We start from the raw sequence: 20,362 nt of genomic DNA, 5'->3' as shown, positions 1-20,362 counted from the left end.
TTTGAAATGATAAAAATCTTTGTCATAACATTTTTGAGAAGAGGACAAGAAACATTCTCTTGTAGAAAGTCAGGGTGTTTTTATAGTTAGATGAGAGAAATCTGTCCACTGGGCCTTTCTCTGCATGAAGGGGGGGTCATTAGTTCTGTTCAATCAGTTCTGTTCAATTCGTTCAGATCCGGTGATCTTTGTTTTCCACTTATGGAAACTGACTTTGAAAAATTAGGCAAATGACATTAAATTCTCAGCCAGGAAGAGACATGTGTCGTTTAGCCCTGCCGAGGTGTCTCATCTCTGCCGTCACCCTGGAGCAGGGCAGTGGCTCCATGTGAGACACCAGGCATCATGCCGCCTTCTCATCCACAGGCTGCTCTGGTCATCTGTACAAATGGGCATGACCCATGTTGCTCTATAAGCCAAGTCCTGTCTGCCAGTAGCAAACTTCTGTGATCCTCTGATGAACTACTTAAATGAGTTTAGTCATGGCTACATAAACCTAGCTCTAAACGGTGTATTTGGCATTTTCCTAACCTCCTCCCCAGCAGCGCTCACTCTGGTGGTACAGCTCACTCTAGATTGATAGAAAGTCTGGATTATAGATATCCACACATAGAAATCTCTGTGATTTCAAGCAACATTCTAAAGTTAGCCATCCTTGCCTCTGGACGTTTTTAAGAGCTTTTCAGGGAGCAACTGATTTCATATAAATTTCATAAAAAATGGATCATGGGTTTGATAGGAGGCCAGAAGAAATCATGGCACACCTTGATGTTCTTCTGCTTATCACTTATTCCACAGAAGGAATATTGGAATGAAATACATTTTAATGTCTGGTTCCTTCTCTAGAAAGTCTTAAATATGAACATTTAAGTTTAAAAAAAAAGAAAATGGGTAGCTTTACCCTTTTGGTAAAGCATATGAACAAATGGTTATAATTTATCATTGACTTGGTCTTTTTGCTCAGGTTTAAAGCATCTGAGTTTTCTTTTATTATGTTCTGTTAGCCAGCATATAGTACATTAGTTTTTGATATAGTATTCAAGGATACGTCTGAGTTTTTAATAGACTGCTGTTGACCAAATAAGAGAGGAGAGGAACCCCATCTAATTTCTCATAAAAAGCTGTGGACTCTTTCTTCTGAGAATAAAAGAAGCAATATTAAACTGAGCTTGTGTTCTACAGAGCCTATCACATGAGGCCAGGTCACTTTCAGTGAAATGAGTGCTGACCTCTAGTGCCTACCTCTTCTCCGGGTGTGAGCCATCTCTGTGCCCATGTGAGGCTGGGCAGCTACCCTTCCCTTTGCTAATATGGTTGCCTTACTTATCCCAGATATGGAACAACTCCCTCCAGAGCCGCTCCTGGCAGAAGGCTCTAAGTGTCAAGTGCAGTCAGAGCATCTCATAGCTGGAAGGGCCTTAACACCATATAGTTAAGCCCCAGATCATACAGGTGACCAGACAGAGGCGAAGGGGGACTTCCTATAAGTTCTTGCCACAGCCAGAGAGGCAGCCCCAGCAGAGAGCCCAGATCTCTGGACCCCGAAGCCAGTTCTGTGCTTTTGCCATACATCCTCCTGGACTTGAGTTAATTAGCATCTCCTTACAGCAATCTGTGTGTCTTAGCCTCCAGAGATTCATGCCTCACCCATGCATTCATTCATGAGCAGTGAGCTCAGGCTCTGTTCTAGATGCTGGGCCATGGTAGAGGAGACCGGGGGGGGGGGGGCACTCATCCTCATCCAATGTCCAATGGGGTAGACACTTATGACCAGTTTATGGGGTGTGAGTTTCCCTGAGTTGTCTCCCTCAGGTCAGAATTGCTGTGTTCCATGGGTGCTGCCTTTGAGCCACAGGCACTGTGTCTTCTAAGGCTGAAAACAGCCCCTCGGCAAAGGTCACAGTGATGTTGGGGTCTGGGATGATGGATTGCACATAGCTGAGCCTCCTTTACTCTCTAAAACCATGGACGAGAAACAACAGTGCCAGTTTCTTAAGAAAGTGATATGGATGTGGACGGGGGACAGAATCATGAAGGACCAAAGCATTAGAGGCTCTAGAAGTGGGATGCTGAGACTCAAGAAAGATGGCTCAGTAAGAAAATAAAAAAGGAAGTCCTCATGGAAATAGGGAGCCTGTGCTCTGAGGACACTCTTGCTCCAAAAGTATGTAGGCAAGACTCAAAAGGGTGAATATGTAGATAAGGTAAAAGGTGAAATATAGAGTCTGGTGTATTTGAAAATCTATAGTGAAAGACTGTGCAGCAAACTACCTGAAAAGCATTATGAGCAGGAGTGGAAGGGAAGCTTGGTTTTGCAAACCCAGGTATCACTGACTACCCAACACCTCATCCTGTGTGTGTTGGTTATTTCATTTTCTGTCTAGGGAGGGAAGCTGCAGAGGGATAGTGACTCTGATGACCTTGACCACTGCCCAGGCACCAGCACCTCGTGGGCACAGTGGGCACTTGATAAATATCTGTAAATTTGAAGGAATGAATGAGTGAGTGAATGAAGAACTAGATGGTTGAATTAACTAGCTAAAAAGGAGGGAGTGCATGCCTAGAAGCCCTTGCACACCAGCGCATGCCTGCTGGTGGAGGCCAAGCAACTGCCCAGAGAAGCATTTGAACCCAAATCAAAGTCGGAAAACCAGAATGTCGACAGGGGCAGTGGGCAGAGAAGAGTCAAGAGCTCTGGCACACTGTAAGGGAAAGACACCTGCAGAGAGGCATGAGACCCCAAAGGCAGGGGTGAGGTCTTCAGAGGAGAAACTTCCCTGCTCCTACCCTGGAGAATGGGGCAAAACCAAGATAAAGACAGGTAGTGGCACAAAAAGGAGAACACGGGTTTGTTAGCAATTAAAAACAATCTAAATCAATAGTGGATTAATCACGACAAGAGTGTCTTTTTTTTGGTTCATGTGACATCTGCATATCTGCAGTCCAGTCTCAAAGGAAGCTGCAGAGAGAGAGGAAGAAGATGTTTGTGGAGGGACTGCCCTGCACATTAGGGCTAACCATGGGGAAAGTAAGAGGAGGGTGAGTCCCGCATCAGGCCGCAAATGAATACTGTAGCCAGGCCCGTGGGGCAAAGCAGCTGCAGGGCCAAAACATCGGACTAAATTCAAAAGCAAACCTGGTGTCCAAACCCTCCCCAACCCACGCACAGTGAGTTGCAGGAAGAAAAGATTGGAGGTTTATTTGTTGGAAATGTAAGAAACATGAGTTGCTTCCCTCTGTCCCCTCCACCTCCACGTGCCTAAAAGTAGGTTCTGGAAAGAAAATGGAAAGGAAGAGCATTGTGCTATTTTGTTGAAGGCTGGGGTCTGGGTGCCTGCAGTGTCAAAGTTTGCTAAGGAGACTTTGTCTTCCAACATTGCTCTCCCTTAGCTGCCAGTTGGAATGACCGTTAATGACCAGGTGAAGGCCCTAAGGTGCCACTAGAGAACAAAAGCTGAAAGGTAGGGACCCAGGAGTTATCCTTTCAGGGGAAAAACCCTGAACCATTCCTGGAGCTGGCCTCCTTATCCCGCTCAGGAGCCTGCTTTGTCTCAGCTTATGTTCAAGAGAAGGAACCCATCCTTCTGTGTCTTCTTTAACCAGTTCTGTCCTAACTTCTCCTCCGCTCCATCTCCAAGTCAGCAAGCTACTGGTGTCTCATGGCTTCTAGAAATAATCCATAGTGGCCATCTAAAATGCCTCCTACATAGAACCCAAGTAAAAACTCAATATGTTAAGTGGGATTTTTATACAGACATCATATATTACTCATGTCTACACTATGTACTGAGATGAAAGGAAGGAAGGAAGGAAGGAAGGAAGGAAGGAAGGAAGGAAGGAAGGAAGGAAGGAAGGAAAGAAAGAAAAAGAAAGAAAGAAAGAAAGAAAGAGAGAGAAAGGAAGGAAGAAAGAAAAGAAAGAGAAAGAAAGAAAGAAAGAAAGAAAGAAAGAAAGAAAGAAAGAAAGAAAGAAAGAAAGAAAGAAAGAAAGAAAGAGAAAGAAAGAAAGAAAGAAAGAAAGAAGGAAAGAAGAAAGAAAGAAAGAAAGAAGAAAGAAAGAAAGAAAGAAAGAAAGAAAGAAAGAAAGAAAGAAAGAAAGAAAGAAAGAAGAAAGAGGAAAGAAAAATACATGGTGGAAACAAACGTCTTCACATGTATTTTGGTGGCAACTTAAAAGCTGTTTCTAAAGCTGCCTTGTTCATGCACCTTCATTACCCTCCTAACAGCAGTGTCTGACTCTAAACCAGGGAGGTACCTGGGGAAGCAGAGACCGTGAAGAAGCAGCAGGTCTCTTTACTTCATTGCTGGCTCAGGGGGCACTCTCTAGCCACACCTGTTTATGCTCATGATCCTAGGATGAGAAAAATATACCTCAGAGACCTTGATTCACAAAATAAAGCAATATATACAATATGAAATAAAAAAACATGAAATAGTAAGTAAAGTTTTCATGACATGAAATTTCATGTGTTTATTTGAGGGATTGCCTTCATCCCCTAGGGCTGCCAGAACAAATTCCCACACATGGGTGGCTTAAAAGAACAGAAATGTATTTATTCTCTCACAGTTCAGGGGTCCAGAAGTCTGAACTCAAGATGTCACCAGAGTTGGTTTCATCTGGAGCTTCTTAAGGAGAATTCATTCTTACCTCTCTCCTAGCTTCTGGCATCTGCTGGCTATCCTTTGTGGTCCTTGGCCCATAGATGTGACACCCCAGTATCTGTCTCTGACCACATGTGGCTTTCTTTCCTGCATCTCTGTGTCATTTTCCTCTTCTGTCTTTTATAAAGACACCCTTCATTGGATTTAGGACCTACCCTAATCCCAGATGCTCTCATCTGGAGATCCTTACCTTATTTTTGGCTGCAAAGACTTTTACTCCAAATAAGGCCACATTCTGGGGATCTAAGGTTGAGGATATAGACATATATTTTGGGGCCCACAATTCAACCCACTGCAGGGATGAAAATTAAAATGGAAAATATTGACCTTCCAAAAGAATAGTTTTCTTGGCAAGCATGTAAATGCCTCGGTGTCACAGTATCCAAGTGAGGCCTCACAAAGGAGATGTGTGCCCTTGTGTGAGAATGGTGGGAAATGAGAGAAGCAGCTTAGAATGTGCAGAGGGATGTGTCATCCTACTGCTGTGAGTGATACACATTCTCATGGCTTATGAAGGAAAGCAATAGTAGCTTTCTTGAAACATTTCCCAGTAAGGACAGTGTCCTAAAAACCCCACACAGAATGCTGGAACGAGTGGGTCATTTTCAAGCCTTATTTCCTAGTTCCCTGTCTCTTCCCTTCTGGCACGGTGATGACTGTATGAGCAATTTAACTTCATTAGGTTCATTGGAAAAATGAGCAGGATTGATTTGCCTTTAGGATACTGTTGGGAGAGAGTGACAGAAGGGCTTACAGTGCATTTGCGGTGGCATCCCTGTTTTTGATCTCCAGAAATCCATTGTCATGTATTACAAGATCCCTGTGAATGTCAGGTCTATGAACAGTAATAGATTACTGTCACTATATAGCACCCTGGCTGTTGCACAGTCACTGAAGCTTCTAGACAATGTGCTCACTCCACAGTGATGCCAAGCACTATAGATAGCGTCTCCTCACGAGAAATCCCACAGGACATCTTTTGATGCCCTGGTGAGATTGTCGTGGCCCTTGTTCCTCAGCTTAGGACTGCATTTGGGCATTGATAGTGGGTTTGTCCTCAAATCAGCCAAATACCCGAGACTAAGTACTTCATGAGAAGTGTAGCTGTCCCCCTTTCAGTAGATGGAGCCCCATGAGAAGCCAGAGGACTTCCAGAGAGGGCTTGGCATGAGAACAGAAGGCACTAGAAACAGAAACATAGCATTTAATGCGAACACGGCTTATGCATTGCCTTCCACTGTAGATGCTTTGCCAATCCAACCCTAATGCTTGACATTTTGGGGTCAAGATTACCTCTGTTCTGGAAGGAACATGGAAAGCTCCTCCTGGCTTCCATTTCCTCTTTTTTCTTTGTTTCCATGGCTTTTGACTCCCTTCATGCTGACATCTTCTTTCTCTAGATTTCCTTATAGGGTTGTAGTTAGGTCATAGTCAAATCTTGCTGTTCTGGGCTAATCTGTGACTTTAAAGCAAAAATTTGGAAATTTGGGGTTCATGGACTCCTTTAAGCATCAGAGGATAGCTCTGGCTTCTTGTCATAGAAAATCATACATGTACATACAAACTGGAATTCCATTTATGATCCCCTGAGGACCCACGGAACCCTGACTAAGAATTCCTACTATAAGTAAATATTTCTGCTCTAGGCCAGCATAGGCTACTATACAAGTGCCTTATCTCTTTGATTCTTGGGGCCCTTTATGTTTGACCCTATATACTCCCTCTACCAGTAGACAAAGCTAAAGAACTATAAATAGTAGTTCCCCTTTGTTAGATACATAAATTAAAATAAATTACACTGAATAAGTTTATTCGTGCACAGTTTACTTTTGAGTGTGGGAGATAGAAGAAAGGGAGCTTAGACTCTTTTCTGAGAGGATAGTGTAAGACCTGGGTGTAATTTAAGAAAGGACATTCTGGAAACATGAGAGTTAATAACACCTTCAACAGGGTTCTAAATGGATAAGTGTGGACACTTCATCATTGTACTCATCATCAGGGTGCAATACATGTTCATCATACATCTGGCCATGGCTGACTGGTCATGAGATTTGAGCATATGCCGTAGAGTAGGGTCAGTTCTCTCTGCTCCTACCCACCCTAGTTTAGCTCTATCTGGACAAGCCAGATGGAATGGACTAATTCCTTGAAAGACACAGTCTGCCAAAACTCACTCAAGAAGAAATAGACAATCTGAATAGGCCTGTATCTATTAAAAACATTGAATCAATAATAACCTTCCAAAACAGAAAGTGCCAGGTCCAGAGGGATTCACTGGTGAATTATATCAAACATTTAAAGAATAAATTATACCAGTTCTCTACAGTTTCTTTCAGAGAATAGAGGCAGAGGGAATACTTCTTACCTCATTCTAGGAGACCAGCATTACCTTAATACCAAAATCAGACAAAGATATTTCAGGAAAAGAAAATTGAGACCAATATGTCTCATGAAATAAAGGCAAAAGTCATCAACAGAATATTAGCAAATTGAATCTTAAAAAGTTTAAAAGAAAATAATTATGCCCCATGACCAAGTGAAATTTATCCCTGGTTCAATATTTGAAAATTAATTAATGTAATCTATCACATCAACAGGCTAAAAAAGAAAAATCACATGATCATATCAATAGATGTTGAAAAAATTTTGACAAAATTCACCATCAAGTAATGGTAAAACTCAGTAAACCAATACACTAGGAATAGAGGGGAACTTTTCTTTTTTTAAAGATTTTATTAATTTATTTGAGAGAGAGAGTAAGCAAGAGAGAGAGGGAGAGAGAGAGAGAGCACAAGTGGGGGGAGGAACAGAGGGAGAGGGAGAAGCCAACTCCCCACTGAGCAGGGAGCCCAAATGCGCAGCTCAATCCTAGGACTCTGGGATCATGTCCTGAGCTGAAGGCAGACCCTTAACCGACTGAACCACCCAGGTGCCCCTAGAGGGGAACTTTTTCGACTTGACAAAGACTATTTATAAAACAAACTTTCAGCTAACATCATACTTAATGGTGATGAACATGAAGCTTTCCCCCTAAGCTCAGGTACAAGGCAAGGATAGTCTTTCTCACTGCTCTTTTCAACATTGTTCTGGAAGTCCTTGATAATGCAATAACGTAAGAAAAGGAAATAAAAAGGAATATAGATTGGGAAGGAAAAAAAAGTTATCCTTGTTTGCAGGTGTCACGTTCATCTCTGTAGAAAGTCTCAAAGAATGGACAAAAAGATTCCTGAAACTAGTAAGTGTTTAAAGCAGGGTTTCAAAATACCAGATTGTTATACAACAGTCATTACTTTCCTATATACAAACAACGAACAGCCAGAATTTAGAATTAAAAACACAATGCCAGTAAATGATGCAAAAATGAAATACTTTGTCAAAGTATGCAAAAAATGAAATACTTAGGTATAAATATCACAAAATATATACAACATGTATAATGAGGAAAATAATAAAACTGATAAACAAAATCAAATAATTAAATAAATGGAGAGATACTTTATGTTCATGGATAGGAAGATGCAGCATCAGTTCTTCTCAACTTGATTTGTAGATTCAGTGCAATCCCATACAAATCTCAACAAGTTATTTTATGAATATTGACAAACTGATTCCAAAGTTTATATGGAGAGGCCAAAGACCCAGAATAGCCAACACAGTATTGTAAGAGAAGAAGAAAGTTGCAGGACTAATACTACCTGGCTTCAAGGCTTACTATAAAGTTACAGTAATCAAGATAGTGTGCTAATGGCAAGAGAATAGATAAATAGACCGCTGGAACGGAAGAGAGAACCCAGAAATGGACCCACATAAATATAGTCAACTGATCTTTGACAAAGTAGCAAAGGCAATGCAAGGGAGCAAGATAGCCTCTTTGACAAATGGTGCTGGAACAACTGGATGTTTACATGTATAAAAAATGGATCTAGACACAAATCTTTTAATTTTTTTTGATGTAGTGTTCCATGATTCATTGTTTGCATATAACACCCAGTGCTCCATGCAATATGTGCCCTCTTTAATACCCATCAGCAGGCTAGCCCTTCCCCCACCCCCTCCCCTCTAGAACCGTCAGTTTGTTTCTCGGAGTCCATCGTCTCTCATGGTTCGTCTCCCCCCCCGATTTCCCACCCCCTTCATTTTTCCCTTCCTACTATCTTCTTTTCTTTTTTTTAAATATACAATGTATTATTTGTTTCAGAGGTACAGGTCTGTGATTCAACAGTCTTGCACAATTCACAATGCTCACCATAGCACATACCCTCCCCAATGTCTATCACCCAGCCACCCCATCCCTCCCACCCCCCACCACTCCAGCAACCTTCCATTTGTTTCCTGAGATTAAGAATTCCTCGTATCAGTGAGGTCATATGATACATGTCTTTCTCTGATTGACTTATTTTGCTCAGCATAATACCCTCCAGTTCCAGCCACGTCGTTGCAAATGGCAAGATTTCATTCCTTTTGATGGCTGTCTAATATTACATTGTATATATATATATATATATATATATATATATATATATATATATATATATATATATATATACCACATCTTCTTTATCCATTCATCTGTTGATGGACATCTAGGCTCTTTCCATAGTTTGGCTATGTGGACATTGCTGCTATAAACATTGGGGTGCACGTACCTCTTCAGATCACTACATTTGTATCATTGGGGTAAATACCCAGTAGTGCAGTTGCTGGGTAGTAGGGTAGCTCTATTTTCAACTTTTTGAGGAACCTCCATACTGTCTTCCAGAGTGGCTACACCAGCTTACATTTCCACCAACAGTGTAGGAGGGTTCCCCTTTCTCTGCATCCTTGCCCACATCTGTCATTTCCTGACTTGTTAATTTTAGCCATTCTGACTGGTGTGAGGTGGTATCTCATTGTGGTTTTGATTTGGATTTCCTTGATGTTGAGTGATGTTGAGCACTTTTTCATGTAGACACAAATCTTATACCCTTACAAAAATTAACTCAAAATGGATCACAGACCTACATATAAAATGCAAAACTATAAAATTCCTAGAAGATAACATAGGAGAAGATCTACATGACCTTGGGTATGGTGATGACTTTTTAGATACAAATGATTAATTGATAAGCTGGGCTTTATTAAAGTTAAAAACTTCTTATTTTCTGTAAACAATATAAATAAAATTAAAAGACAAGCCACATACTGGGAGAAAATATTTGCAAAAGTCACATTTGATAAAGAACCGTTATCCAAAATATACAGAGAATTCTTTTTCTAAAAGTTTTTTATTTGAGAGAGAGGGAGAGCACAGAAGGGAAAGGGAGAGATCTGAAGCAAACTCTGTGCTAAGTGCAGAGCCCAACGTGGGGCTCAATCCCACCACTGTGAGATCATGACCTGAGATGAAACCAAGAGTTGGATGCTTAACCAGCTAAGCCACTCAGGCACCCTTACAAAGAATTCTTAAAACCCAACAATGAGAAAAAAACAGCCCAGTTTGAAAATGAGCCAAATATCTTAATAGATACCTCACCAAAGAAGATAAACAGATGGTAATAAAACCTATGAAAAGATGCTCTACATTGTGTGTCATCAGGGAAATGTAAGTCAAAACAACAATGAGATACCACTACACACCCAATAGAATGGACAAAAATCCAGAAAACTGACAATACCAAATGCTGGCAAAGATGTGGAGCAACAGAAACTCTCATACATTGTATGAGATATTCATACAAAACTAAACATACCCTTCACCATGCCATCCAGAAATATCCATCCTTTGTATTTACCCAAGGGACCTGAAAATTTATGTCCACACAAAACCTGCTCTTGGATGTGTAGAGCAGCTTTATTCATAATTGCCAAAACTTGGAAGCAACCAAGATGTCTTTCAGTAGGTGAATGGATAAATATACTGTAGCAACCAGGTAACAGAATATGATTCAGTGCTATAAAGAAATGAGCTATCAAGCCCTGAAGAGACATGGAAGAATCTTAAAGTGAAAGAAGCCAATATGAGAAAGCATCGCACTATATGATTCCAACTCTATGACATTCTGAAAAAGGCAAAACTATGGAGACAGTAAAAAGTTCAGTGGTTGCCAGGGGTGGCAAGGGGAGAGACGAACAGGCGGAACACTGAGGATTTTTAGAGCAGTGAAAATGTTCTATATGATGTTATAATGATGGATGGATGTCATTATACATTTGTCCAAACTCATTGAATGTACAACACCAAAAGTAAACTCTTAGGTAAACTAAGGACTTCGGGTGATTACGATGTGTCAATGTAGGTTCACCCTTGCTAAAAAAGGTACCATTCTAGTGAGTAGTATTGACAATGGGGGAGACTATGCAACCGTGGGGCAAGAGGTATATGGGAAATCTCTGTACCTTGATCTCAATTATATTGTAAACCTAAAACTGCTCTAAAAAATAAAATTTATTTAAACACTTAGCACATGAGAATATTGCAACAATAAAAAATTTTGTGGTTGCCTCTCACTGTATAGGCCCTAGACGGAATGGCCCTGATGTCCCATTAAAAACTGAGGGTCAGGAGAGTAGGGATGAACAGTGACCTGGCGCCACGTGATGGTGATGTTTATCCATGAAAGCTTATGGATGTTCATTTGTTAGTCTCTATTTCTCTTTATGGGAATGAATTATTTCCTAATAAATTATAAAAGTACAGATAACTGCATTCAATATAAAAATATGACAAATTGGGTGAGTGTTCATGCTGTTACTAGAAAATATGATCACTCACATTCCCACCGTAACTCCCAGGGAGGAAGCCATAGCTGGTCTGTAGGAAAGCTGTGGGCTTACAGATGGACATCTGGTATACCGAGCTCTCCGCTGACTTCACTGACAATCAGAAGGCAGGAGGTTACTTTGACCTGCTACATCAACTGCTAGGATCCAGATACATTAAAGTCTGATGGAGCACGTCCACCAGAGGTCCTTCTGCACACAGGCTGAGTAGGGGAAAAGAGGTAAGTAAGTTTGATGAGGGAATAAAGCCATAGGCATCTCCAAAAGGACACTGAGTCCGTATCTGCTGACCCGATGCCCCACGGACTAGAAACAGAATCTTATGAGGCTGGAATTGTGCTGTGAGAACAAAAACTGAAAGAGCTATTTTATCAAATCTCTAAGATCTGAGGGCGCAAGGGCATTCGTTAATGCCCATGGTGCAGAAAGGAGGCAGTCTTCACCCTTTGGTAAAGAACTGGAAGAATGTCAGTGCCTGGAAGAATCCAAAGAACAATGTCTTTCTTCTTACCTCAGAAAATCTGCCATGTCAGAAGCAGAAAGCCTCTGGGGAGAAAACAGCTTCTCAGAAATGCTGGCAAAGACGTATCAGGGAAATGCACACACATAAAAGCAAGCAATGCAATCTTTATCTCAAGCAACATAGAACCCAGGAATAAGGCACTTACCCAGAAAACTAAGATGGTCCTATATTGACCAAATGGACAGACACTAATTCACAGGGTGTGGTAGGGAGACTTTATAAACTAATTGTTGTATCCAAACATGAAAAAGCAGCTAGAATATAGCAGGAAGTGACAGAATCAGAAATCAGAGGGGTATCAGCACATGCCTCTCAACAAAGGTCACGTGGAACCAAACAAAGGGGCAGGTGGTCTATGGGGAGTCTCCATACTTTACCCTCAGATTTGCTGTGAACCTAACTGCTCTTAAAAAAAAAAAACCCTTAATATAGGGGCGCCTGGGTGGCTCATTTATTAAGCGTCTGCCTTCGGCTCAGGTCATGATCCCAGGGTCCTGGGATCGAGCACCACATCGGGTTCCTTCCTCAGTGGGAAGCCTGCTTCTCTCTCTCCCACTCCTTCTGCTTGTGTTCCCTCTCTCGCTATGTCTCTCTCTGTCAGGTAAATAAAATCTTTAAAAAAAAAACCCTTAATATACATAAAATAAATAAATGCACAGAGAACTTAAATAATGGAATATGCGAATTAATAACAGAATATCAAAGACTAAGGGAAACTCCATTTCAAACCAAAAAATCAAGTCAAATGCATTATACAGTCACAGTGTGTTGACTCCTGCTTAGAATTCTTTTTTTTCCATCTTTTTTACTTTTTAGTGTTATGTTAATCACCATACATTACATCATTTGTTTTTGGTGTAGTGTTCCATGATTCATTGTTTGTGCATAACACCCAGTGCTCCATGCAGAACGTGCCCTCTTTAATACCCATCACCAGTGTAACCCATCCCCCCACCCGCCTCCCCTCTAGAACGCTGTTTTTCAGAGTCCATCGTCTCTCATGGTTCGTCTCCCCCTCTGACTTACTCCCCTTCATTCTTCCCCTCCTGCTATCTTCTTTTTTTTTTCTTAACATATATTGCATTATTTGTTTCAGAATTACAGATCTGTGATTCAACAGTCTTGCACAATTCACAGTGCTCACCATAGCACATACCCTCCCCAATGTCTATCACCCAGCCACCCCATCCCTCCCACCCCCCACCACTCCAGCAACCCTCAGTTTGTTTCCTGAGATTAAGAATTCCTCCTATCAGTGAGGTCATAGGATACATGTCTTTCTCTGATTGACTTATTTCACTCAGCATAACACCCTCCAGTTCCATCCACGTTGTTGCAAATGGCAAAATCTCATTCCTTTTGATGGCTGCATAATATTCCATTGTGTATATATACCACTTCTTTATCCATTCATCTGTCGATGGACATCTTGGCTCTTTCCACAGTTTGGATATTGTGGACATTGCTGCTATAAACATCAGGGTGTACGTACCCCTTCGGATCCCTACATTTGTATCTTTCTGGTAAATACCCAGTAGTGCAATTGCTGGATAGTATGGTAGCTCTATTTGAGTTTGATAAGTTCTTTATACATTCTGGATACTAGCCCTTTATCTGATATGTCATTTGCAAATATATTCTCCCATTCTGTCTGTTGTCTTTTGGTTTTGTGGACTGTTTCTTTTGCTGTGCAAAATTTTTATCTTGATGAAGTCCCAAGAGTTCATTTTTGCCCTTGCTTCCCTTGCCTTTGGCGATGTTTCTAGGAAGAAGTTGCTGCGGCTGAGGTCCAAGAGGTTGCTACCTGTGTTCTCCTTTAGGATGGTGATGGACTCCTGTCTCACATTTAGGTCTTTCAACCATTTAGAGTCTATTTTTGTGTGTGGTGTAAGGAAATGGTCCAGTTTTCTTCTGCTGCATGTGGCTGTCCAATTTTCCCAACACCATTTGTTGAAGAGACTGTCTTTTTTCCATTGGACATTCTTTCCTGCTTTGTCAAAGATGAGTTGACCCTAGAGTTGAGGGTCCGTTTCTGGGCTCTCGATTCTGTTCCACTGATCTATGTGTCTGTTTTTGTGCCAGTACCATACTGTCTTGATGATGACAGCTTTGTAATAGAGCTGGAAGTCCAGAATTGTGATGCTGCCAGGTTTGCTTTTCTTTTTCAATATTCCTCTGATTATTCGGGGTCTCTTCTGGTTCCATACAAATTTTAGGATTATTTGTTCCATTTCTTTGAAAAAAGTGGATGGTATTTTGATGGGGATTGCATTGAATGTGTAGATTGCTCTAGGTAGCATTGACATCTTCACAATGTTGGTTCTTCCAATCCATGAGCATGGAACATTTTTCCATTTGTTTGTGTCTTCTTCAATTTCTTTCATGAGTATTTTATAGTTTTCTGAGTACAGATCCTTTGCCTCTTTGGTTAAATTTATTCCTAGGTATCTGATGGTTTTGGGTGCAATTGTAAATGGGATCAACTCCTTGATTTGTCTCTCTTCTCTTGTTGTTGGTGTATAGGAATGGCACTGATTTCTGTGCATTGATTTTATATCCTGCCACTTTACTGAATTCCTGTATGAGTTCTAGCAGTTTTGGGGTGGAGTCTTTTGGGTTTTCCACATACAGTATCATATCATCTGCAAAGAGTGAGAGTTTGACTTCCTCTTTGCCGATTTGGATGCATTTGATTTCTTTTTGTTGTCTGATTGCTGTGGCTAAGACTTCTAATACTATGTTGAATAGCAGTGGTGAGAGTGGACATCCCTGCCGCGTTCCTGACCTTAGGGGAAAAGCTCTCAGCTTTTCTCCATTGAGAATGATATTCGCTGTAGGTTTTTCATGGATGACTTTTATGATATTGAGGTATGTACCCTCTATCCCTATACTCTGAAGAGTTTTGATCAAGAAAGGATGCTGTACTTTGTCAAATGCTTTTTCTGCATCTATTGAGAGGATCATATGATTCTTGTTCTTTCTTTTGTTAATGTATTGTATCACGTTGATTGACTTGCGGATGTTGAACCAACCTTGCAGCCCAGGGATAAATCCCACTTGGTCATGGTGAATGATCCTTTCAGTGTACTGTTGGATCCTGTTGGCTAGTATTTTGGTGAGAATTTTTGCATCCATGTTCATCAAGGATATGGGTCTGTAATTCTCCTTTTTGATGGGGTCTTTGTCTGGTTTGGGGATCAAGGTAATGGTGGCCTCATAAAATCAGTTTGGAAGTTTTCCTTCCATTTCTATTTTTTGGAACAGTTTCAGGAGAATAGGTATTTATTCTTCTTTAAAGGTTTGGTAGAATTCCCCTGGGAAGCCATCTGGCCCTGGGCTTTTGTTTGTTGGGAGATTTTTGATGACTGCTTCAATTTCCTTAGTGGTTATAGGTCTGTTCAGGTTTTCTATTTCTTCCTGGTTCAATTTTGGTAGTTGACGGATCTCTAGGAATGCACTCATTTCTTCCAGGTTATCTAATTTGCTGGCATAGAGTTGCTCATAATATGTTCTTAGAATTGTTTGTATGTCTTTGATGTTGGTTGTGATCTCTCCTCTTTCATTCATGATTTTGTTGATTTGGGTCGTTTCTCTTTTCTTTTTGATAAGTCTGGCCAGGGGTTTATCAATCTGGTTAATTCTTTCAAAGAACCAGCTCCTAGTTTCGTTGATCTGTTCTACTGTTCTTTTGGTTTCTACTTCATTGATTTCTGCTCTGATCTTTATTATTTCTCTTCTCCTGCTGGGTTTAGGCTTTCTTTGCTGTTCGTTCTCCAGCTCCTTTAGGTGTAGGGTTAGGTTGTGTATTTGAGACCTTTCTTGTTTCATGAGAAAGGCTTTTATTGCTATATACTTTCCTCTCAGGACTGCCTTTGCTGTATCCCAAAGATTTTGAACAGTTGTGTTTTCATTTTCATTGGTTTCCATGAATTTTTTAATTCTTCTTTAATTTCCTGGTTGACCCATTCATTCTTTAGTCGGATGCTCTTTAGCCTCCATATATTTGAGTTCTTTCCGACTTTCCTCTTGTGATTGAGTTCTAGTTTCAAAGCATTGTGGTCTGAAAATATGCAGGGAATAATCCCAGTCTTTTGGTACCGGTTGAGACCTGATTTGTGACCTAGGATGTGATCAATTCTGGAGAATGTTCCATGGGCACTAGAGAAGAATGTGTATTCCGTTGCTTTGGGATGGAATGTTCTGAATATGTCTGTGAAGTCCATTTGGTCCAGTGTGTCATTTAAAGTCTTTATTTCCTTGTTGATCTTTTGCTTAGATGATCTGTCCATTTCAGTCAGGGGGGTGTTAAAGTCCCCCACTATTATTGTATTGTTGTCAATGTGTTTCTTTGCTTTTGTTATTAATTGCCTTATATAATTGGCTACTCCCATGTCAGGGGCATAGATATTTACAATTGTTAGATCTTCTTGTTGGATAGACCCTTTAAGTAGGATACAGTGTCCTTCTTCATCTCTTAATACAGTCTTTGTTTTAAAATCTAATTTGTCTCATATAAGGATTGCCACCCCAGCTTTCTTTTGGTGTCCATAGCATGGTAAATGGTTTTCCACCCCCTCACTTTCAATCTGGGGGTGTCTTTGGGTCTAAAATGAGTTTCTTGCAGACAGCATATTGATGGGTCTTGTTTTTTTATCCAATCTGATAGCCTGTGTCTTTTGATTGGGGCATTTAGCCCATTTACATTGAGGGTAACTATTGAAAGGTATGAATTTAGTGCCATTGTATTGCCTGTAAGGTGACTGTGACTGTATATTTCTGTGTTCCTTTCTGATCTATGCTGCTTTTAGGCTCTCTCTTTGCTTAGAGGACCCCTTTCAAGATTTCTTGTAGGGCTGGTTTTGTGTTTGCAAATTCCTTTAGTTTTTGTTTGTCCTGGAAGCTTTTTATCTCTCCTTCTATTTTCAATGACAGCCTAGCTGGATATAGTATTCTTGGCTGCATATTTTTCTCGTTTAGTGCTCTGAAGATATCATGCCAGTCCTTTCTGGCCTGCCAGGTCTCTGTGGATAGGTCTGTTGCCCATCTAATGTTTCCACCATTGTAGGTTACATATCTCTTCTCCTGAGCTGCTTTCAGGATTTTCTCTTTGTCTCTGAGACTCGTACGTTTTACTATTAGATGTCGGGGTGTTGACATATTTTTATTGATTTTGAGAGGGGTTCTCTGTGCTTCCTGGATTTTGATGCCTGTTTCCTTCCCCACATTAGGGAAGTTCTCTGCTATTATTTGCTCCAATATACCTTCCGCCCCTCTCTCTCTTTCTTCTTCTTCTGGGATCCCAATTATTCTAATGTTGTTTCGTCTTATCGTATCGCTTATCTCTCGAATTCTGCCCTCGTGATCCTGTGGTTGTTTCTCTCTCTTTTTCTCAGCCTCTTTATTTTCCATCATTTGGTCTTCTATATCGCTGATTCTCTCTTCTGCCTCATTTATTCTAGCAGTTAGTGCCCCCATTTTTGATTGCACCTCATTAATAGCCTTTTTGATTTTGACTTGGTTAGATTTTAGTTCTTTTATTTCTCCAGAAAGGGAGTCTCTAATAACTTCCACGCTTTTTTCAAGCCCAGCTAGTATTTTTAAAGTCACGATTCTGAACTCTAGGTCCGACATCGTACTAATGTCCGTATTGAGTAGGTCCCTGGCAGACGGTACTTCCTCTTGTTCTTTTTGCTGAGGTGATTTTTTTCATCTTGTCGTTTTGTCTAGAGGAGAATAGATGAATAAGAGAACAGAATGCTAACAGGTTAACAACATCCCTAGCAAATATAGTGTATACAAATCAGAAAAGACCTGAAACCAGGGGAAAAGAAAGGGAAAGAAAGAAAAAAGAAAGAGAAAAAAAAAGAAAAAGAAAAAGATAAAAACAAACAAAAACAGAACAAAACAAAAAAAAAAACAGAACATGATCAAGTATGATCAGGCTAGTGCATAGATTAGTGCCACACACTTGATTTTGGGGTATTTTGGTCTGTTAGAAAAAAGTGCCTCCTAAAATTTTAAAGGAAGAAAGACATATATGTACAAAATAAGGGTTGATACAATGAAGGGATGGAAGATGACTGTAAAGATGAAAATTATAAAAGTTTTTATAAAAGGAATTGATAAGATAAGTTGTTTGAAAAAAGAAAGAAGAAGATTTAAAAAAAAAAAAGAAAAGAAAAAGGAAAAAAAAGGGAGATAATGTGATCAGGCAGGAGACTAGAACAAAGCCATACACTAGGGATTTAGGGTATATTTTGATCTGTTAGAAGAAACTGTATCCAAAAATTTTAAACAGAGAACAACTTATATATATATATATGCCAAAAATAAGGGTGACTACTATGAAGGCATAAAATATGACTCTAAAAATGAAAAATAAAAATGTTTTTTTAAAAAAGGAATTGATAAGATGTCGGTTGAAAAAGGGAGAAAGAAAAATTCAAAAAACGAAAAAAACAGTTAAAAAATTCAACTTTGAAAAACTAATGAATCATGGTAAAAAAGCCATGAATTCTATGTGCAGTATTCCCCTAGCGCTGGAGTTCTCCCGTTCTCCTTGATCGGTAAACTTGGTCTTGGCTTGCTGGCTGTTCAGGCTGATCTTCTGGGGGAGGGGCCTGTTGCCGTGGTTCCCAAATGTCTTTGCCGGAGGCGGAATTGCCCCGCCCTTGCGGGCCGGGCTAAGCAATCTGCTCAGGTTTGCTCTCCAGTGGTTTTGTTCCCTCCCAGCTCTCGGTACAGCTTTGGAGGACCAGGGTGAAAATGGTGGCCTCCCAGTCTCCCCCCGGAGGAACTGAGAACTCGGGGCCCCGCTCCTCAGTGCGCCCCCAGAGAAAAGCAGTCACTCCGGTGTCCCCGGTCTCTGGCCACACTCCGTGCTCACCCAGCCTGTGACCGAGCATTTCTATCTCTGGCACCCGACCCCGTGTGGAGTCTCCAAACCCAGCAGATCCCTGTGGTGCGCTCCCGCGCCGCTCCTCCCGGGGAGGAAGGAGAGTCTCCCTGGATCTGCCGCTTGTTGGGTCCCTGCTGGAGGAACAGTGGCCCGACTGTGTCGCCGATCACAGTTTATGGCCACCCCGAGCTGAGAGCCCGCTCCTCTGCCGCACTCAGGCACCCCCGGTCCTTCTGCGACCCCGAGGGTCCTGAGACCACACTGTCCCGCGAGGGTTCCACCCCCCGCTTAGCCACTGGAGTGACGTCCCTCAGCGGAGCCGACTTCTAAAAGGTCCGATTTTGTGCTCCGAGGCTCCATCACTTGCCAGAAGTGGCCGACGGAGGCCCCCTCCCCCGCCGTCTATCCTCCCGAATATCGCCTCGGATTCACTTCTCCGCACGTCCTACCTTCCAGAAAGTGGTCGCTTTTCTGTTCAGAGAGTTGTTGCTATTCTTCTCTTCAATCTCCTGTTGAGTTCGTAGGTGTTCAGAATGTTTTGATCCCTATTCAGCTGAATTCTTGAGACCAGACGAAATCCAGGTCTCCTACTCCTCCGCCATCTTGCCCCTGCTTAGAATTCTTAAGGAGATCTTCACTTCCTTCATGTTAAATCCAAATTCCGTGGCCTGTCCCAGGAGGTGCTTTGTGGCCTGCCCTAGGCCTCACTCTTACCCCTTCCTGACATTTACTCTGCAGTCCAATTATACGGAAACCCCTTCAGTGGCTCATGAGAGCCACACAATGACACCTCTGTGCCTTTGAATGCCCTGCTCTCTCTGCCTTGAACACCTTCCTTTGGATAAAAGTTCTAGTATTTTATTCTCATACGACAAATATCTATATTTATGTAGCAGCTACTAGGTGCCAATAATTGAAGTATACATAATTAAGACACAATCTTTGACCTCAAGGAGTTTGCAGTCTGGAGGGGAGAGGTGGCAAGAAAGGAGTAAGGCACTGATAAAATGTCTCCATCCAGATTTTGAACTGGGAGGTGTGGTGGGAGTTCCAGGGAAACCATGGTTAATCTATAGCTATTTGGTGAGAACTATAAGCTATGAAGGACATAGTGCTGCCTTTGGAAATGTTCAGCCCATCACCTGACTTATGAGTAGATGTGTCGGCACATTCATTTATAAAAGCAGCAAAAAAATAAAAAGTTATAACACCACATGCTGGCAAAGATGTGGAGAAACTGGATCTCTCAAACATTACCGGTGGAGGTGTGAAATGGTGCAGCCAGTCTGGAAAATAGTTTGGCAGTTTCTTATAAAACTAAATGTGTACTTACCACATATTCCAGCAATCAATTCTTAGGCATTTACCCCAGAGACATGAAAACTTATATTCACAAAAATCCCTGTTCGTGAACATTCATAATAGCCAAATTCTGGGAATAACCCAAATGACCTTCAACAGGTGAATGGTTGAAAAATCTCTGGCCCAACCATACAGTGGAATACCAGTCAGTAATAACCA

At 41.2% G+C, this 20,362-nt stretch overlaps 1 protein-coding gene across 1 annotated transcript in view; it reads left to right on the top strand.

The window, feature by feature from the left end:
* Window positions 1-20,362, top strand: part of DSCAM (DS cell adhesion molecule) — a 675,165-nt gene that overhangs the window by 490,308 nt on the left and 164,495 nt on the right. The gene's annotated exons all lie outside the window — the stretch shown is intronic.

This window comes from Zalophus californianus, chromosome 1 (assembly GCF_009762305.2).
Source record: "Zalophus californianus isolate mZalCal1 chromosome 1, mZalCal1.pri.v2, whole genome shotgun sequence".
Lineage (NCBI taxonomy): Eukaryota > Metazoa > Chordata > Mammalia > Carnivora > Otariidae > Zalophus > Zalophus californianus.
Note: the sequence above shows the minus strand (reverse complement) of the source record. Positions and strands in the feature narration are given on the sequence as shown.